General features: G+C 45.5%; 1 protein-coding gene and 1 pseudogene across 1 annotated transcript in view; both read left to right on the top strand.

Annotated features, from left to right (window-relative positions):
- Window positions 1-18,776, top strand: part of SMIM18 (small integral membrane protein 18) — a 577,762-nt gene that overhangs the window by 143,690 nt on the left and 415,296 nt on the right. The window lies entirely within an intron of this gene.
- On the top strand, window positions 1,834-17,548 carry LOC126961817 (heat shock cognate 71 kDa protein-like; annotated as a pseudogene).

Below are 18,776 nucleotides of genomic sequence, written 5' to 3'. Positions count from 1 at the left end.
CAAAGGAGCTGGACCTTTTTTTTTTTTTTTTTTTTTTTGAGACGGAGTCTGGCTCTGTTGCCCAGGCTGGAGTGCAGTGGCCGGATCTCAGCTCACTGCAAGCCCCGCCTCCCGGGTTCACGCCATTCTCCTGCCTCAGCCTCCCAAGTAGCTGGGAGTACAGGTGCCCGCCACCTCGCCTGGCTAATTTTTTTTTGTATTTTAGTAGAGACGGGGTTTCACCGTGTTAGCCAGGATGGTCTCGATCTCCTGAACTCGTGATTCGCCCGTCTCGGCCTCCCAAAGTGCTGGGATTACAGGCTTGAGCCACCGCGCCCGGCCTTTTTTTTTTTTTTTAAGGAAATCTTGCTCTGTCGCCCAGGCTGGAGTGCAGTGGCACGATCTCAGCTCACTGCAACCTCCGCCTCCCAGGTGCAAGCGATTCTCCTGCCTCAGCCTCCCGAGTATCTGGGATTACTAAATCAGCTACTATGCCTGGCTAATTTTTGCATTTTTTTTTTTTTTTTAGTAGAGACAGGGTCTCACCATGTTGGCCAGGCTGGCCTCGAACTCCTGGCCTCAGGTGATCTGCCTGCCTTGGCCTCCCAAAGTGCTGGGATTACAGGTGTGAGCCACCACGCCCAGCCAGGAGCTGGACATTGAGCCTGAAGACTTCATTCCAGCCTCTGTTGCTGCCTGGGTCTGAAAGCCTGGCCTTGTCCAGCAGCTGGAACCAAGGACCCAGAAAGCTCCAGGTCCCTCTTCAATGCACAGACATGCGTGGTTATGAAAACATCTCAACATGTGGGCAGAAGCCTTTGGCCCCTTCTAGCGGCAGCTGCCTGCTCTTTGTAACTTCATTCACTGTAGGAATCGTGTGCCCCAAAAAATCTCTGTACAAACCACGACCGAAGGGTACCCCTCTTACTTTCAGCAGGGCTGAGTGTATTTATTTTAGACATTGGTTCAACTGGGCTTCTGGATGGCATGACAGCCACAGTGGAAATGCTGGTGTCCTGTTTCATCAACTCAGAGGTGGAGAGGTGGCCAGTTACCAGGGAAGTTACACAGGTTGGCCCTTCTCAGTGAGGGAGGGAGCTACACACAGACAGACAAAACCAGGAGGTGAGAGTGTCTCCTTGGAGGGTGCCAACCCAGAGGCAGGCTACCACTCTCCACAGGGTGCCATCTTAGAGGTTGGCTGCCACATTCCCCATAGGACTAAGCCATGGATCTATAGCTGGGAGATTTTGTTTTTGAGACAGGGTCTTGCTCTGTCCGCCAAGCTGGAGTGCAGTGGTGCAATCATAGCTCACTCCAGCCTCAAACTCCTGGGCTCAGGTGATCCTCTCACCTCAGCCTCCCGAGTAGCTGGGATTACAGGTGTGAGCCACCATGCCTGGCTAATTTCTTCATTGTTTGTAGAGACAGGGTCTCGCTATGTTGCCCAGGCTATCACCAGGTATTTTAAAAATGAACTCAAGGGACAGGCCTTGTCATTTAAAGAGGCCAGGAGAAGTGTTATCAGAAAAGGGTGCCAGAGTTGATGGGAGTGAGCCCACCTTGCATTATTTGCCATCAGTGTCACCCTTCAATGCTTAATCAAGCCCCGCTTCCCCACGTATGGGCCCTTTCCTAACCTCCGTCCCTCATTCAGATCTGTCTTCCCCTCACTTCTTTCTTTTTTTTTTTTTTTTGAGATGGAGTTTCACTCTTGTTGCCCAGGCTGGAGTGCATGGCACGATCTTGGCTCACTGCAACCTCCGCCTCCTGGTGTTACCGGGAGTCCTTGCTCCCAGAGCTCCCAAGACGGTGGCCGGACACTTCCAAAATGGCGGCAGCCCACTTCCAAGATGGTGGTGGGCCACTTCCAAAATGGCGGCAACCCACTTCCAAGATGGTGGCAAGCCTCATGTTCTCTGACTTGGGGTTCTTGGCCTCATGGATTCCAAGGAATGGAATCTTGAGCCATGCGGTAAGTGTTATGGCTCTATTAGAAGCCCTGGGGTCACAGAAGAGAACCGTGGAACCCAGTGACTAGTGTTCAGCTTGATTAGGACGAACCCAGGAACTTAGCCATGCAGAAACAATGGCAAGCCTTTAGCCTGATCGGGAGCGGCAATGGGCACCTCGCTGGATCAGGAGCACCAGGGACATCCTGCCGGATCCGGAGGGATGGAAGTCAGCGGGGGGTCTGTGATGGTGGCAAACGGCAGTGGTGGACGGAGAGCAAAAGCTCAGCTTGAGCCCTAACAAACACGGACCAGAAGAGAGTGCAGTTGCAAGATGTAATAGAGTGAAAACAGAGCTCCCATACAAGGGGAGGGGACCCAAAGAGGGTAGCCCTTGCTGGTTCCAATGCCTGGGTTTATATTCCCATCATTGTCCCTCCCACTGTGCTCTCAGGCAGTAGATGATTGGCTATTTCTTTACCTCCTGTTTTTACTAATTAGCATTTTAGTGAGCTCTCTTTACTACCTGATTGGTCGGGTGTGAGCTAAGTTGCAAGCCCAGTGTTTAAAGGTGGAAGCATCACCTTCCCCCCTAGGCTTAGGGATTCTTAGTCAGCCTAGGAAATCCAGCTAGTCCTGTCTCTCACTGAGTTCAAGGGATTCTACTGCCTTAGCCTCCGGAGTAGCTGGGATTACAGACGCCCACCACCACGCACGGCTAATTTTTGTATTTTTAGTAGAGACGAGGTTTTACCATGTTGGTCAGGCTGGTCTTGAACTCTGGATCTCAGGTGATCCACCTGCCTGGGCCTCCCAAAGTGCTAGGACTACAGGTGTGAGCCACCGTGCCTGGCTTCTTCCCCTCACTTCTACGACTCCCCAGCCCCACCACCAAGGCACTACTTGGGCCGCTTGTTCTAGTGTTTGGTCCTAATGTATTCGGGATTTCAGATGGCTTACAAAAATACTAAATGGATTGGGCAAAATGAGAGAAGAAAAAATTTAAAGCCAGGTTATGTCTTTAGCACTGAGCAAAACACAGGTCTTTTTTTTTTTTTTTTTTTGAGGCAGTCTCGCTCTGTCTCCAGGCTGGAGTGCAGTGGCATGATCTTGGCTCACTGCAACCTCTCTTTCCCGGGTTCAAGCGATTCTCCTGCCTCAGCATCCGGAGTAGCTGGGATTACAGACATGCACCACCACACACTGCTAATTTTTTGTATTTTAGTAGAGACGGGGTTTTGACATGTTGCCCAGGCTGGGAAAAGCACAGTTTTCTACAGTTGCTGGAAGACGACTAGGATTCTCTCCAAGTTTTCGGGAGGCCAAAGCAAAAGGGCAAATGATCATTGCAGCAGCTGCACAGGCCTTAGGGGTGATCACACTGGTGTTTAGGAATAGCACATCTTGTTGTCTCTCAAAAATGAGAAGAGAGAAAAATCTCCCCCAGTGGGCCCAGCCAAGGAGCACTGATGCACTGTCTCACCTGGGAAGACTGCTCAGCTTTCTTTTTCTTTCTTTCTTTTCTTTTTAAAATAGAGATGGGGTCTCATTATGTTGCCCAGGCTGGTCTCAAACTCCTGGGCTCAAGTGATCCTCTCACCCCAGCCTCCCAAAGTGCTGGGATTACAGGCATAAGCCACTGCACCCAGCCCAACTGCTCTGTTTTCATAAGTGTTGCGGGGGCGGAGGGGGGCGTTGTTGGTTGGTTTTTGGGTGGTAGTTCCTTTTTTTGCGTTGTTTTTAATCAAATTCACAAGTTGACTCAAATAACATTGTCATGGTTATTAACCCCTTGGGCAGAAATGAGAAAAATCAAAAGCTATGCAAATAGATAACGAAGAATCAATTCCAGGAAGAGGAAAAGGTGGGAGAGGCATTTTACAGCTTATCAAGATCAAAGGACAGAGACCATCTCTAAACAAAACCAAACCCTGAAACTCACCATCACAGAACTACGTCAAAAGGTTTCTGCATCCCCACTATGGCACCCATTACCATGACTAGCCCAGAGTATTTCCAAACTATTGCTATTCACCATATTTTCCTCAGCACCTCCTATTTGTAATTTAACAATATTTAACAACGGCTTCCTCGATCTCTGGCGGAGACGGATTGAGGCTGCAGTATTTCAATTTGCCAGCAGGTGTCACCCCAGCCAACACTATTCAGAGAAGCCCAAAAAGGTGACATTCTTTTTCCCTACACCTTTGATGGCACCAAAATGTGTGTGGGCAAGAGCAAAGTCCAAATTCCTAACTGGTACATCCCAGGCCCTTCATATTTGGCCCAACTCATGTTTTACTGCCTTAGTTCTTGCCAGTTCAGGCACACATTCAATCAGCAGAGGTTTATTGAACATTCGTTATTTGTAAGGGGCTATCCCGGGGCTGGAAATGAAAAGATGACAGAGATTTCACCTCTGTTCCAGAGAATTGCATGGCTTGCTCTGCCTAGGAAAGGGCTAAGCTGCTATGTTAAAACGTTGGCAGCCGGGCGCGGTGGTTCACGCCTGTAATCCCAGCACTGTGGGAGGCTGAGGCAGGCAGATCATGAGGTCAGGAGTTCGAGACCAGCCTGGCCAAGAGACCAGACTGGCCAATATGGTGAAACCCCACCCCTACTAAAAATACAAAAATTAGCTGGGTGTGGTGGCGGACACCTGTAATACCAGCTACTTGGGAGGCTGAGGCAGGATAATTGCTTGAACCCAGGAGGCAGAGGTTGCAGTGAGCTGAAGATCATGCCATTGCACTCCAGCCTGGGCAATAGAGCGAGAGTCCAACTAAAAAAAAAAAAAAATTGACTAAGCTGCTACAACAAATATGTGTGCATACGTATACACATATATGCTATTAGACTTTATGTAGTATATATGTATAGATATACACATTATACATGTGTATATATGTATGTATATTTGTCATAGCAGCTTAGCCAATGCTATGGGTATGGATAATTATATACTTATATTTCATATATATAATTATATATGATATTTTTATATTAATTGCATATAATTATATATAAATGATATATATAATTCATATTTATAGCATTGACTAAGCTGCTATGGCTAAGCTGCTAAATTTTTTTTTTTGGAGACTGAGTCTCACTCTGTCACCCACACTGGAGTGCAGTGGTGCGATCACAGCTCACTGAAGCCTCAACCTCCCGGGCTCAAATGATCCTTCCACCTCAGCCTCCTGAGTAGCTGGAATTACAGGTGCGGGCCACCACACCCAGCTAATTTTTGTATTTTTCATAGAGCTGGCGTCTCACCATGTTGTCCAGGCTAGTCTTGAACTCCTGGGCTCAAGCCATCCACCCTCCTCAACCTCCCAAAGTGCTGGGATTACAGTTGTGAGCCATCGAGGCCAGATTACTAATCTTAATTAGCAGCTATATATTAAATATATATGAAACACATATATTTCATAGCCAATGCTATGGATATGGATAATTATATATATAAGGTATATGTTTATATTATATATAATTATATATGAGATATAATTTTATATCTACATTATGTATAAATAAATGTATACATAATATAGATATAAAATATGTTTATATTATGTATAAATTTGTGTATAAATGATTTATAAATTTATACATAATATAGATATAAATTTATTTATACATATATAGATATAAAATTATTTAATATTTATATATATAAAATTATCCGTATCCATAGCATTGGCTAAGCTGCTAAGCTGCTAATCTTAATTATAAGATATAATTATACATATGAGAGGTACATAAGATACTGGATAAGCTACTCAGAGGTTTAAAGAAGATACAATTAATTTATTTCTCCAGCAAAAGACCAGGGGTGGGTGGTCCAGACTGGTCGGAATACTCAGCTCCATCGGGTCAGTCAGGGCCATGGCTTCCTCCCATCCCCTTGCCTCACAGTTCCTAGGATGTTGTCTTTGGCCGCATGGTCAAAGCTGAGTCATAACCTCATCCATGCTTCACCCTGGAGAAGTGGAAGAGAAAAAGTGGAGGGCATGCAATTTTGCTTTTAAGCAAGAAACACAGAAGTCACACCTAGCACTTCTATTCACATTCTAGGGCATGGACCTACTCCTATGGCCACAAATAGCTGCAAGGAAGGCTGGGAAATGTAGCCTTTTGCTAGGCAGTGATGAGTCTAGTTAGAAATGTCAGGCAGCCTGGGCGACATCGCAAGACTCCGTCTCTACAAAAATAAAGAAATAGACAAATTAGCTGGACATGTGGTATACGCCTGTAGTCCCAGCTACTCAGGAGGCTGAGGCAAGAGGATTGTTTGAGCCCAAGAGTTTAAAGCTGCAGTGAGCTATGATGGCGCTACTACACCCAAGCCTGGGTGACAGAGCAAGACCCTCTCAAATAAAACATAAAATAAAATAAAAACGGGGCAACTAGCAGTCTGGTCAGAAAGCATCTCTCACTTTCACACCTCACTTTATATTTAATTGATTTGTGAAACAACTTTGTATCTTCTAGTGTTGCCATCAATTGCAATTGCATAGTTTAGAAATGCCAGTTCATAGAAATTTCTGGTGAGTAGAACTTCCTGTAGCAGTTTACTGTGCACATTTCATGTTAATGAGACATCTATTACTTCCTCCTCAGGGATGACAAGTGTTATCACAATGGCAATTGAGCTGATAAAATTCCAGTAAAATGAAACCTAGAATCAAGTTGTCTACTCAAGAGAATGCAACATTTGAGCAGGCTCTTGAAGCATGCATAGAAGCTAACCAAGCGGAAAAGAAGGAGGAAAATTCCAGAGTGTGAACAGCATGTGCAGAGACCTGTAGTCTTGTGGGAGACAAGGTATGTTCATTGTGGGGAGTGGATAAGTGTGTAGGGAAGGCAAGTGAGAGAGAAAATGGGGTGGAATCGGGTTGCACCAGGCCTTACACATCAAACTAAGGAAGTTGGATTTTTCCCTGCAGAGTAGATGCTTTGGGTGTTGCATTAGTCTGTTCTCACACTGCTATAAACATACCACCTGAGACTTGGTAATTTATAAGCAAAAGAGCTTTAATTGACTCACAGTTCCACCTGGCTGGGAAAACCTCAGGAAACTTAGAGTCAAGGTGGAAGGAGAAGGAGAAGCAAGTACCTTCTTCACAAGGCAGCAGGAGAGAGAGCACAGGGGAAACTACCACTTATAAACCATCAAATCTTTTGAGAACTCACTATCGTGAGAATAGCACAGGAGAAACTGCCCCCATGATCCAGTCACCTACCACCAGGTCCCTGCATCGATACGTGGGGATTACAATTCGAGAGAAGATTTAGGTGGGGACACAGAGCCAAACCATATCAGGAGGTCCTTCCCAGTCCAAGAGCTATGACCATGTCCAAAAATTCTGTCACTCCATGGGTTGGGGTCCAGGTAGCCAGCTGATAGGTGTTTTTGTTGTTTTTGTTGTTTGAGATGGAGTCTCACTCTGTTGCCCAGGCTAGAGTCCAGTGACACCATCTCGGCTCACTGCAACCTCCGTCTCCTGGGTTCAAGCGATTATCCTACCTCAGCCTCTTGGGTAGCTGGGATTACAGCTGCCCACCACCACGCCTGGCTAATGTTTGTATTTTTAGTAGAGACGGGGGTTTCACCATGTTGGCCAGGCTGGTCTCGAATTCCTGACCTCAGGTGATCCGCCCACCTTAGCCTCCCAAAGTTCTGGGATTACAGGCACGAGCCACCACGCCCAGCCCCCAGTTGATAGTATTTGACCCTCACTGTCTTGCTCATAGTTAGCTGACAGCTCCACGGATGAACACCTGACCCGGGACAGGCAAATCTGATCCTTCCTCTCAGGAATCTGAAAGTGGGATTGAAACCACTGCTTACTGCTGACCTGTGTCTAAAACAATAACAAATACACTGGAAACGGTGGGGCAGCCCTAAGAGCTGTATAAGTGCAGAATCAGACAAAGCTGTTCTGCAGGGGACAGACAACCGAAGCAGGTGTGCAGAGCAAAGCAGGGATGAGAGTCAGAAAAGGTGTATGTGGGTTTCCACCCAGACTCCAATTCCTAGTTCCTTTTCCTCCCTAAGGCTGGGCAGCATTTTCCACTGCTTGGGTTGCGTAGTACCCCTTTATTGTCCTCTTTTCTTTTTTCCTTCAAATAGCTTGAGTAATAAATTATTTACAGCATAGGCTAAACGGCTGCTGCTGCCCAAAAGACTCCCAAATATAGCTCCAACAGGATAGTTTACCTATTATATCTGTAGGCAGGCAGTCCAGGGAGGCTGGGGGCTCCGAGGTACTAGGACATCCAGGGAACCAGGCTTTTTCTCTCTGTTTCCCAGCAGTCCATGTCTTAAAGTATTGCTTTTCTCTGCAAGATCAAAGCTAGCTCCCAGCACCACACCTACATACCAGGGAGGAATATGCTTGGGATTTAGAAGGGCAAGACTCAGAAATGGTATACACCACTTCTGCTCACAACTCATTGGCCAAAACTTAATAATAACCCCACCTAGCTGCAAGACGGTCTGGGAATATAGGTCTTAGTTGGACAGCTGAAATCCTATTCTATGGAAGAAAGAGAGAATAGATAATGAAGGAACAAATTCACTGTCTGCCTGATGGTTTCTGTAAATGGCACCCAAAGAACCCCCATTTGAGCTCCATGTAGCTTTTCTTGACCGCTTCAAGCTGAGCTGATGACTCCCTTTTCTGTACGTGGTTCTCAGCCTGTATCACTGCTCTGTGCTCATCTGTTTGTTGGTTAGTTGGTTGGGTTTCGTTGTTGTTGTTGTTGTTGTTGTTGTTGAGATGGGGTCTTGCTCTGTCATCCAGGCTAGAATGCAGTGGCACAATCACAACTGACTGCAGTCTCAACCTCTGAGGTTCAAACAATCCTCCCACCTCAGCCTCCCAAGTAGCTGGGACTATAGGTATGTGCCACCATGCCCAGCTAATTAAAAAAATTGTTTTTAGTAGAGACGAGGCCTCCCTATGTTGTCCAGCCTGGTCTCTAATTCCTGGGCTCAAGGGATCCTCCTGCCTAGGCCTCCCAAAGTGTTGGCATTACAGGCATGAGCCACCGTGCCTCGCCTCATTCATCTGTTAATTTATCTATATGGAAGAGACAGTTAGTGATCTCTAATTTCTGCTCCTTCCCACTTCCTTGGTAGTTAAGTCCCCCTCCCCCAAGTGTTATGTTTGGCACATTGCTAAATGGAATAAAGCTGACATTTGCCAGGCTCCCTTACTGCGAGGTATGGTAATATGATTCGGTTCTGGGCTGGACGCAGTGACTCACACCTGTAGTCCCAGCACTTTGGGAGGCCAAGGCTGGAGGATCACTTGAGCCCAGGAATCTGAGATCAGCCAGGGCAACAGAGCAAAACCTTGCCTCTGCAAAAATTACGAAATAGCTGGGTGTGGTGGCACAGCCTGTAGTCCCAGCTGCTCAGGAGGCTGGAGTGGGAGGATCCTTGAGCCTAGGAAGTCGAGGCTTTAGTCAGCCATGATTGTGCCACTGCACTCCAGCCTGGGTGACAGAATGAGACTCCATTTCAGAAAAAAATAATAAAGTTCTGGCCAGTGAGATGACAGCTTCCAGGAAACCCTATAAAAGATAGCTGGCATGCACCCATTGCCAATTCTTTCTCTCTTCCACATTTCTCTTGGTTGGAATAGCAGTGTAATGGCTGGAGCTATGGCAGCTGCCTAGGACCATGAGATATCCTGGGAGTGGAAGCCATACATGTTAGAGCAACAAGACAGAAGTCTTGGTTCACAACACAGTGGTGTGCCATACTAGCTCTGGAATACTACATACATTATTTCTGAGAGAGAAAGAAACTATTTTATTTGGGAGGGACCTCCTTTACTCCCAGCCAAACCTAATCCTTATCCTACAACCTGTGTCCTTGAAATTTTCCAGTGGACTACCAGCCCTGAAGAGCAAGGACTGATTCTTGTTCATCTGTGCACGTCTAGTGCCCTTTCTTCAGATTATATCCATGGATACGAGGCAAATTTCACTTTGACCCTAGTCAGGTTGGTTCCTTTCCACAAATAGTCCACTAGACCTTCAGGGTAACACTATTAGGCTTTGCCAGTCCACTCTCTTTCTTTTCTTTCTTTTTTTTTTTTTTTTTTTTTTTGAGACGGAGTTTTGCTCTTGTTGCCTAGGCTGGAGTGCAATGGCGCAATCTCAGCTCACCACAACCCTCCCGGGTTCAAACGATTCTCCTGCCTCAGCCTCCCGAGTAGCTGGGATTACAAGCATGTGCCACCACACCTGGCTAATTTTGTATTTTTAGTAGAGACGAGGTTTCTCCATGTTGGTCAGGCTGGTCTCAAACTCCCAAACTCAGGTGATCCTCCTGCCTTGGCCTCCCAAAGTGCTGGGATTACATGTATGAGCCACCGTGCCTAGCCTGACTCACTTTTTTTTTTTTTTTTTTTTTTTTTTTTTTTTTTTTGAGACGGAGTCTCGCTCTGTCACCCAGGCTGGAGTGCAGTGGCTGGATCTCAGCTCACTGCAAGCTCCGCCTCCCGCGTTTACGCCATTCTCCTGCCTCAGCCTCCCGAGTAGCTGGGACTACAGGCGCCCGCCACCTCGCCCGGCTAGTTTTTTGTATTTTTTTTTTAGTAGAGACGGGGTTTCACCGTGTTAGCCAGGATGGTCTCGATCTCCTGACCTCGTGATCCACCCGTCTCAGCCTCCCAAAGTGCTGGGATTACATGTATGAGCCACCGCGCCCGGCCTGACTCACTTTCTTACTCATGCAAGCATGGTTTTCAGCCCACTCTCTTCTGCTCAGATCCTCTCACTCTCAGGCTGACCTAGCTGCTAAGATTCAGAAAAATTGAAGTGTTTAAGCCAATAGTTGCCTCTTCCTCCCAACACCAACTGAAAGGCTCACTTTTTCCTCTCCTTGCCTCTTGTTATAGCAGGGGTTGCTGTTTCTCCCATCAAAGGTGAGGCTCTCATTCTTGCCTTGCATCTTGGCCAAGAGTCCTTGGTAGGAACATAGAACTGTCTATCATCCCTTCATTCTCCTGTCTCAATCTCCAGCTCTTTCAGATCTTTTCTACTGATTCCATAATATGCACAAGTCATGTTCAGTAAGAACAAAACAACACACATACACAGCCTTAACACGTCATCTCCACTCGTATCCCCTTTGCAAGTAAACTTCTCCAAAGAATGGTCCATACCCACTGTCCCATGGCCTCATTTCCTGTTCATTCTTCACCCCAATCAGCGTCATCACCCAAGACGCTCCTGTTGCTAATGTCAGCAGACGTGTTTCCATCCTCTTCTTTCCCTGTCAGCAGTGGTGAATCATGTTAGCTGCCATGCCTTGGCTTCCGGTGGACCTGGCCTCTTCCTCATACCTCTGCAGAGCCTTCCTCTTCTGCTCAGTTATTCAAATAATGGTTGGCCGGAAGGTACTAGATGCACTCTTTTTTCTCACTCTGTCCTCTTCCCTACCTGACCGCCTCCTGTGGCTAATTTTCATATTTTTAGTAGAGACAGGGTGCCTTGCCCCGCCCTTTTAATCTAGAGAAAGGGAATTGTAACACCTGTTTCACGAGGTTGTTGTGAAGATTAAATGATATCTACACAATGTGCCCAACAGAGTTCCCTGTGCATAAAATTGCATATCATATACTCAGATACTCTTAGTCCCTTCTTCTTCCTGTAACCAACAGGAACCAGCCACTGGTGAACCACAAGACAGAGAATTCCTGACCTGGTCCTCAGCCACAGTCTGCCTGTACTTCCTGCTCTCTGGGTTCTTGTGGTGTCTACCTGTTGCATGGTGGTCAAGGATGACGTCCTCTTGGTAATCCATGCTGTTTGTCTTACTCCTTTCCCAGTAAAAACAGAAAAGGGGACATAAATAAGAAATAGGACATCGAGGCCAGGTGCAGTGGTTCACGCTTGTAATCCCAGCACGTTGGGAGGCCAAGGAGAGTGGATCATTTGAGGTCGGGGTTCAAGTCCAGCATGGCAAACATGGTAAAACCCTATCTCTACTAAAAATACAAAAAGTAGCTGGGCGTGGTGGCAGGTGCCTGTCATCCCAGCAACTTGGGAGTCTGAGGCAGAAGGATGGCTTGAGCCTGGGAGGCGGAGGTTGCAGTGAGCTGAGGTCACGCCACTGCACTCTCCAATCTGGACAACAGAGCGAGATGCTGTCTCCAAAAAAAAAAAAAAAAAAAAAAAAAAGCACATCGAGGGGTGGGGCTGGGCGAATTCTAAGACTATCATCAATTACTTTCAAACAAGGCAATTTGGCTGGGCGCAGTGGCTCACGCCTGTAATCCTAGCACTTTGGGAAGCCGAGGCAGGCAGATCACTTAAGGTCAGGAGTTCGACACCAGCCTGGACAACATGGTAAAACCCCGTCTTTACTAAAAATATAAAAATTAGCTGGGCATGATGGTACATGCCTGGGAGGCTGAGGTGAGAGAATGGCTTGAGCCTGGGGGACGGAGGTTGCAGTGAGGTGAGATCATGCCACTGCACTCCAGCCTGGTCGATAGAGTGAGACTCTGTCTCAAAATAAATAAATAAACAAATAAGCAACTTAATCATTCCATTTTTATGTAATGCCTCCCTAGGCACAATGCCTGAGACTACAGACTGGGACAGACAATGGAAATAAGCAAAGGATGAAAAACACATTTCCTGATGCCTCCAACCTACCAGCCTAAGGAAGTCTAACTAGACACAGCGGTTCTCAGTCTCATCAGCCCCAACTCCCCTAAATATATAAATATACTTTTATAGTATACAAATGTGATAAATACACTGTGTTTATTAATCATCAGTGATATATAAATTTTATTTTATTTTTTATTGCCAAGTCCAGCCTGGGCAACATAGTAAGACCCTCATCTCTCTAAAAAAAATGCTTGAACAAGGGATCTCTCTGTATTTGTTTTTACAGCTGTATGTGAATCTACAATTATCTCCAGAAAATTTTTAATTTGAATTAATTAAAAAATTTTTAATCTGAATTAAAAATGAGATGTGGCCGGGTGTGGCAGCTCACATTTTGGGAGGCTGAGGCAGGTGGATCACTTAAGGTCAGGATTTCGAGACCAGCCTATCAACATGGTGAAACCCCATTCCTACTAAAAATACAAAAAATTACCTGGGCGTGGTGGTGGGTGCCTGTAATCCCAGCTACTTAGGAGGCTAAGCCAGGAGAATCACTTGAACCCGGGAGGCGGAAGTTGCAGTGAGCCAAGATAGCGACAGTGCACTCCAGTCTGGGCAACAAGAGTGAAGCTCCGTCTCAAAAAAAGAAAAAAGAAAAAAAGATGCAGCTTATGGAACGTGCCTGCATATCTTGGGGTTCCTGTGTCTTTTTTCGCTGTCCGAGCTGGACCTACACACCAGCAACCATGTCTAAGGGACCTACAGTTGGTACTGATCTTGGCACCACCTACTTTTGTGTGGGTGTTTTCCAACACGGAAAAGTAGAGGCAATTGCCAATGATCAGGGAAGCTGAACTACTCCAAGCTATGTTGCCTTTACAGACACCAAATGATTGGTTGGTGATACCACAAAGAATCAAGTTGCAGTGGACCCCAGCAACACAGTGTTCAGTGCCAAATGTCTGATTGGATGCAGATCTCATGATGCTGTTGTCCAGTGTGATGTAAAGCATTGGCCCTTCATGGTGGTGAGTGATGCTGGCACGCCCAAGATCCAAGGAGGATACAGGGGAGAGACAAAAAGCTTCTACCCAGAGATGTCCTCTGTGGTTCTGACAAAGATGAAGGACATTGCAGAAGCTGATCTTGGGAAAACAGTTACCAATGCTATGGTCACAGTGCCAGTTGACTTTAACAACTCTCAGCGTCAGGCTACCAAAGATGCTGGAACTATTGCTGGTCTCAATGTACTTAGAATTATCGATGAGACAACTGCAGGTGCTATTGCTTATGGCTTAGACAGAAAAGGTTGGAGCTGAAATAATTATGCTGATCTTTGAATCAGCATAATTCTGATTGGGAGGTGGCACTTTTGATGTGTCAGTCCTCACTATTGAGAATGGGATCTTTGAAGTCAAATCTACAGCTGGAATGCCAGGCATGGTGGCTCATGCCTATAATCCTGGCACTTTGGGAGGCCGAGGTGGGCAGATCACTTGAGGTCAGGAGTTCAAGACCAGCCTGGCCAAAGTGGTGAAACCCCATCTCTACTAAAATACAAAAATTAGCCAGGTGTGGTGGTGTGCACCTGTAATCCCAGCTACTTGGTAGGCTGAGACAGGAGAATCACTTGAACCCAGGAGGCGGAGTTTGCAGTGAGCCAAGGTCATGCCACTGCACTCCAGCCTGGGCAACAGAATAAGACTCCATCTCAAAAAAAAAAAAAAAAAAAAAAAAAAAAAAAAAAAAAAAAAAAATTTTACACCTGGAGAACTCACTTGGGTGGAGAAGACTTTGACAACCTAATAGTCAACCATCTTATTGCTGAGTTCAAGGGCAAGCATAAGAAGGATGTCAGTGAGGCTGAGCGTCGTGGCTCCCACCTGTAATCCCAGCACTTTGGGAGGCCGAGGCGGGCAGATCATGAGGTCAGGGGTTTGAGACCAGCCTGACCAACATGGTGAAACCCCATCTCTACTAAAAATACAAAAATTAGCCGGGTGTGGTGGCATGCACCTGTAGTCCCAGCTACTCGGGAGGCTGAGGCAAGAGAATCGCTTGAACCCAGGAGGCGGAGCTTGCAGTGAACCGAGATCACACCACTGTACTCCAGGCTGGGAAACAGAGCAAGACTCTGTCTCAAAAAAAAAAAATAATAATAATAAATAAATAAATAAAAAAGAAGGATGTCAGTGAGAACAAAAGAGCTATCTCACACTTTCGTATGGTTTGTGACTGTGGTAAGTATAACTCTCTCTTCCAGCACCCAGGCCAGTATCGAGATTGATTCTGTCTATGAAGCAATCGACTTCTATACCTCCATTACCAATGCCTGATTTGAAGAATTGACCTGAAGGACTGATTTGTTCCATGGCACTGTGGACCCCGTAGAGAAAGCCCTTTGAGACACCAAACTCAACAAGTCACAGATTCATGATATTGTCCTGGTTGGTGGTTCTACTCATATCCCTAACCTTCAGAAGCTTCTCCAAGACTTCTTCAATGGAAAAGAACTGAATAGGAGCATCAACCCTGATGAAGCTGTTGCTTATGGCACAGCTGTCCAGGCAGCCCCCTACCTGGAGACAAGTCTGAAGATGTTCCAGATTTGCTTCTGTTGGATGTCACTCCTCTTTCCCTTGGTATTGAAACTGCTGACGGAGTCACAACTGTCCTCATTAAGTGTAATGCTACCATTTTTACCAAGCAGACACAGAATTTCACTGCTTACAACCAGCCTGGTGTGCTTATTCAGGTTTATAAAGATGAGCATTCCATGACCAAGGATTACAGCCTGTTTGGCAAGTTTTGGGGCTTTTTAAATTTTTTTTTAATGAAGAAAAGATGTTTATTTTGGCTCATGGTTCTGCAGGCTGTACAGGAAGCGTGGTGCAAACATCTCGTTTATGGCATGAGCCTTAGGGAGCTTACAATCGGTGGAAGTTGAAGGGGAGCAGTGTATCACATGGCCATAGAGTGAAGAGGAGGATCCCAGACTCTTTTAAACAACCAGATCTCACATCAACTAACTGAGCAAGAACTCACTCATCGCCAAGGGAATGGTGCTAAGTCATTCATGAGGGATCCACCCTCATGACCAAATCACCTCCCACCAGGTCCCAGCTTCACCTCTGGGAATCAAATTTCAACATGACGTTTAGAGATAGAAAACATCCAAACCACATCACAAGGTCTCTAGATGGGTATTTTTACTGGAAATTTCCATTTCTAAGTGTGATATGTAAAAGAAACATAAGGGGAAGAATTTTGAGATGCATTTTCATCTTATTTTATCACAAATTTATTGAGATATTCGTAAATACAATAAACGTCATTCTTTTAAAGTATACAATTTGACATGTTTTGGTATATATGCAGTGATATACAACTATCACTGTTTTCTAATATTATATAGTTTGGCTGGGCGTGGTGGCTCATACCTGTAATCCCAGCACTTTGGGAGGCTAAGGCCAGCGGATCACTTCAGATCAGGAGTTCAAGACCAGCCTGGTCATCATGGTGAAACCCCGTGTCTATCAAAAATATGAAAATCAGCCAGGCATGGTGGTGGGCAACTGTAGTTCCAGCTACTCGGGAGGCTGAGGCAGGAGAATTGCTTGAACGTGGGAGGCAGAAACAGAGGTTTCAGTGAGCCGAGATCATGCCACTGCACTCCAGCCTGGGCAACAAGAGCAAAACTCTGTCTCAAAAACAAACAAACAACCACCACAAAAATATTATAATAGTTTGATCAACCTGAAAAGAAATTCCATATCCACTAGCCGTCGTTCTCCATTCACCTATTCCTCCCTCTAGAGAACATCAGTCTACTTTCTGTCTCTATGGATTGGCAAGTTTGAATTCACAGGCCTACTTCCTGCACTCCACTGTTCCTCAGATCGAAGTCACTTTTGACACTGATGCCGATGGCATCCTCAATGTCTCTGCTGTGGACAAGAGTACAGAAAAAGAGAACAAGATTACTGTCACTAATGACAAAAGCCATTTGGACAACGAAGATACTGAGTTGTGGTCCAGGAAGCTGAGAAGTGCAAAGCTGAAGATAAGAAGCAGAGGGACAAGGTGCCATCCAAGAATTCACTTGAGTCCCATGCATTCAACATGAAAGCACTGTTGAAGCATCGTTACTCTTCGAGGCAAGATTAACCATGCAGACAAACAGAAGATTCTTGACAAATGTAATGACATTATCAACAGAGTCAGACTGCAGTGAAGTAAGAATTTGAACATCAGCAGAAAGAGCTGGAGACAGTCTGCAACCCCATCATTACCAAGCTGTTCCAGAGTGCAAGAGGCACACCAGGAGGAATGCCTGTGGGATTCCCTGGTGGGGGAGCTCCTCCCTCTGCTGGTGCTTCCTCAGGGCCCACCATTGACAAGCTTAATTAAGCCAACCCAAGAAAAGATGTAGCATCGTTCAACACAGTGAAAACATGGAAGGACTTAAATTTGTAGCAAATTCTATGGCAGCTTTAAAGTTCAGCTGCTATAGTAAATTACTGGGCATTCTCAATACTTAAATATGGAACACGTGCACAAGGGAAGGAAATAACATTGCACTTTAAAAGCACTGTATTGTAAGTGGAAAATGCAATGTCTTAAATAAAACTGTGTTTAAGATTGGAAAAAATGAGATGCAGGTAAATGTTATGTTACCTGTATTTTACCCTAATTTTTTAAAAAATGAGATGCAATTCACACCCATCAGATTGGCAGACATGGAGAAGTTTAATAATACTCAACTTGGCAGGAATGGAGAAAAGGGAAATTCTTAAACATTTGAGGAGCATAAATGAGTAAATTACTATGGAGAACAACTCAGAATTACCTAGTAAGATTGGAAATGCAAATGTTCTATAAGCCAGAAATTCCAGTTCTAATAAACTATTGTGAAACACTCCCACATATGAACAAGGATATTTGTATGAGACATTCTTTGGAATATTGTTAGTGACGGTGCAAAATAGAAAACAAAGTGTTCATCACTGTTTCCTTTTATTTAAAAATGTTTAATTTAAAATTTTTTTAATTAAAAATATTTCCCGTTATTAAAAAAAGCAAGTAGTGTGTAAATATCGATGTGGAACAGGAAATGTGAATGGCAATGTCTAATTTGATTCCATGGTTTGAGGAACTGTGCACTGCCCAACAGGCACACATACCATTAGTAAGTAATTGTGGTTGTTTAAGAATACAATTACAGCCGGGCGCAGTGGCTCAAACCTGTAATACCAGCACTTTGGGAGGCCGAGATGGGCGGATCACGAGGTCAGGAGATCGAGACCATCCTGGCTAACACGGTGAAACCCCGTCTCTACTGAAAAAATACAAAAAACTAGCCGGGCGAGGTGGCGGGCGCCTGTAGTCCCAGCTACTCGGGAGGCTGAGGCAGGAGAATGGCGTAGACCCAGGAGGCGGAGCTTGCAGTGAGCTGAGATCCGGCCACTGCACTCCAGCCTGGGCGACAGAGCGAGACTCCGTCTCAAAATAAATAAATAAATAAATAAAAAGAATACAATTACAATTTTATTTTTCGTATTTAAAAAGTCACATTTCCATGCTGCCTGCCAAAACTTAACAGATAACGTACTAGGTCATTAACACGTCCTTGTCTATTTGAAAACCTCCAGACAAACAGGCAGCTGAGCCTTGGAGCTTTGGCAATGGGAATTATTGCTTGGCTAGTAACAAACAGTGTTCTCAGGACTCAAAGATACTAAGGAGGGCACAGCCTTGAGGAGCCAAGGGTGATTGTTGGAAAATACAAATGCAACATTCAAAACACAGGAAGTTAAGAAGTGATTCACATGAACCAAGACCGCACCATTGCACTCTAGCCTGGGCGACAAGAGTGAAACTCCATCTCAAAAAAAAAAAAAAAAAAAGAAGGCGATGCAAGACACTGATGTGCCTATGGAATCCAGAACAGAATCCATCTATGGGGCAATGTAGTAGCCGTCCCCCAGTAATCCCAGCCTCCTGGTATTCATGCCCTTGTGTAGTCCCCTCCCACAGTGAATCAGAGTTGGCTCTGTGTGGCCAATAAAATATGGTAGAAATGATGGCATGTGGCTTTGAAGGCTAGATCATAAATGGTATTGCCAATTCCACCTTGGTACCTGGGATTATTTGCTCTGTGGGAATCCATCCACCATATTGTCAGGACACTCAGAGAAACCC

The sequence above is a fragment of the Macaca thibetana genome, chromosome 8, assembly GCF_024542745.1.
Source record: "Macaca thibetana thibetana isolate TM-01 chromosome 8, ASM2454274v1, whole genome shotgun sequence".
In the NCBI taxonomy this organism is placed as follows: domain Eukaryota; kingdom Metazoa; phylum Chordata; class Mammalia; order Primates; family Cercopithecidae; genus Macaca; species Macaca thibetana.
Note: the sequence above shows the minus strand (reverse complement) of the source record. Positions and strands in the feature narration are given on the sequence as shown.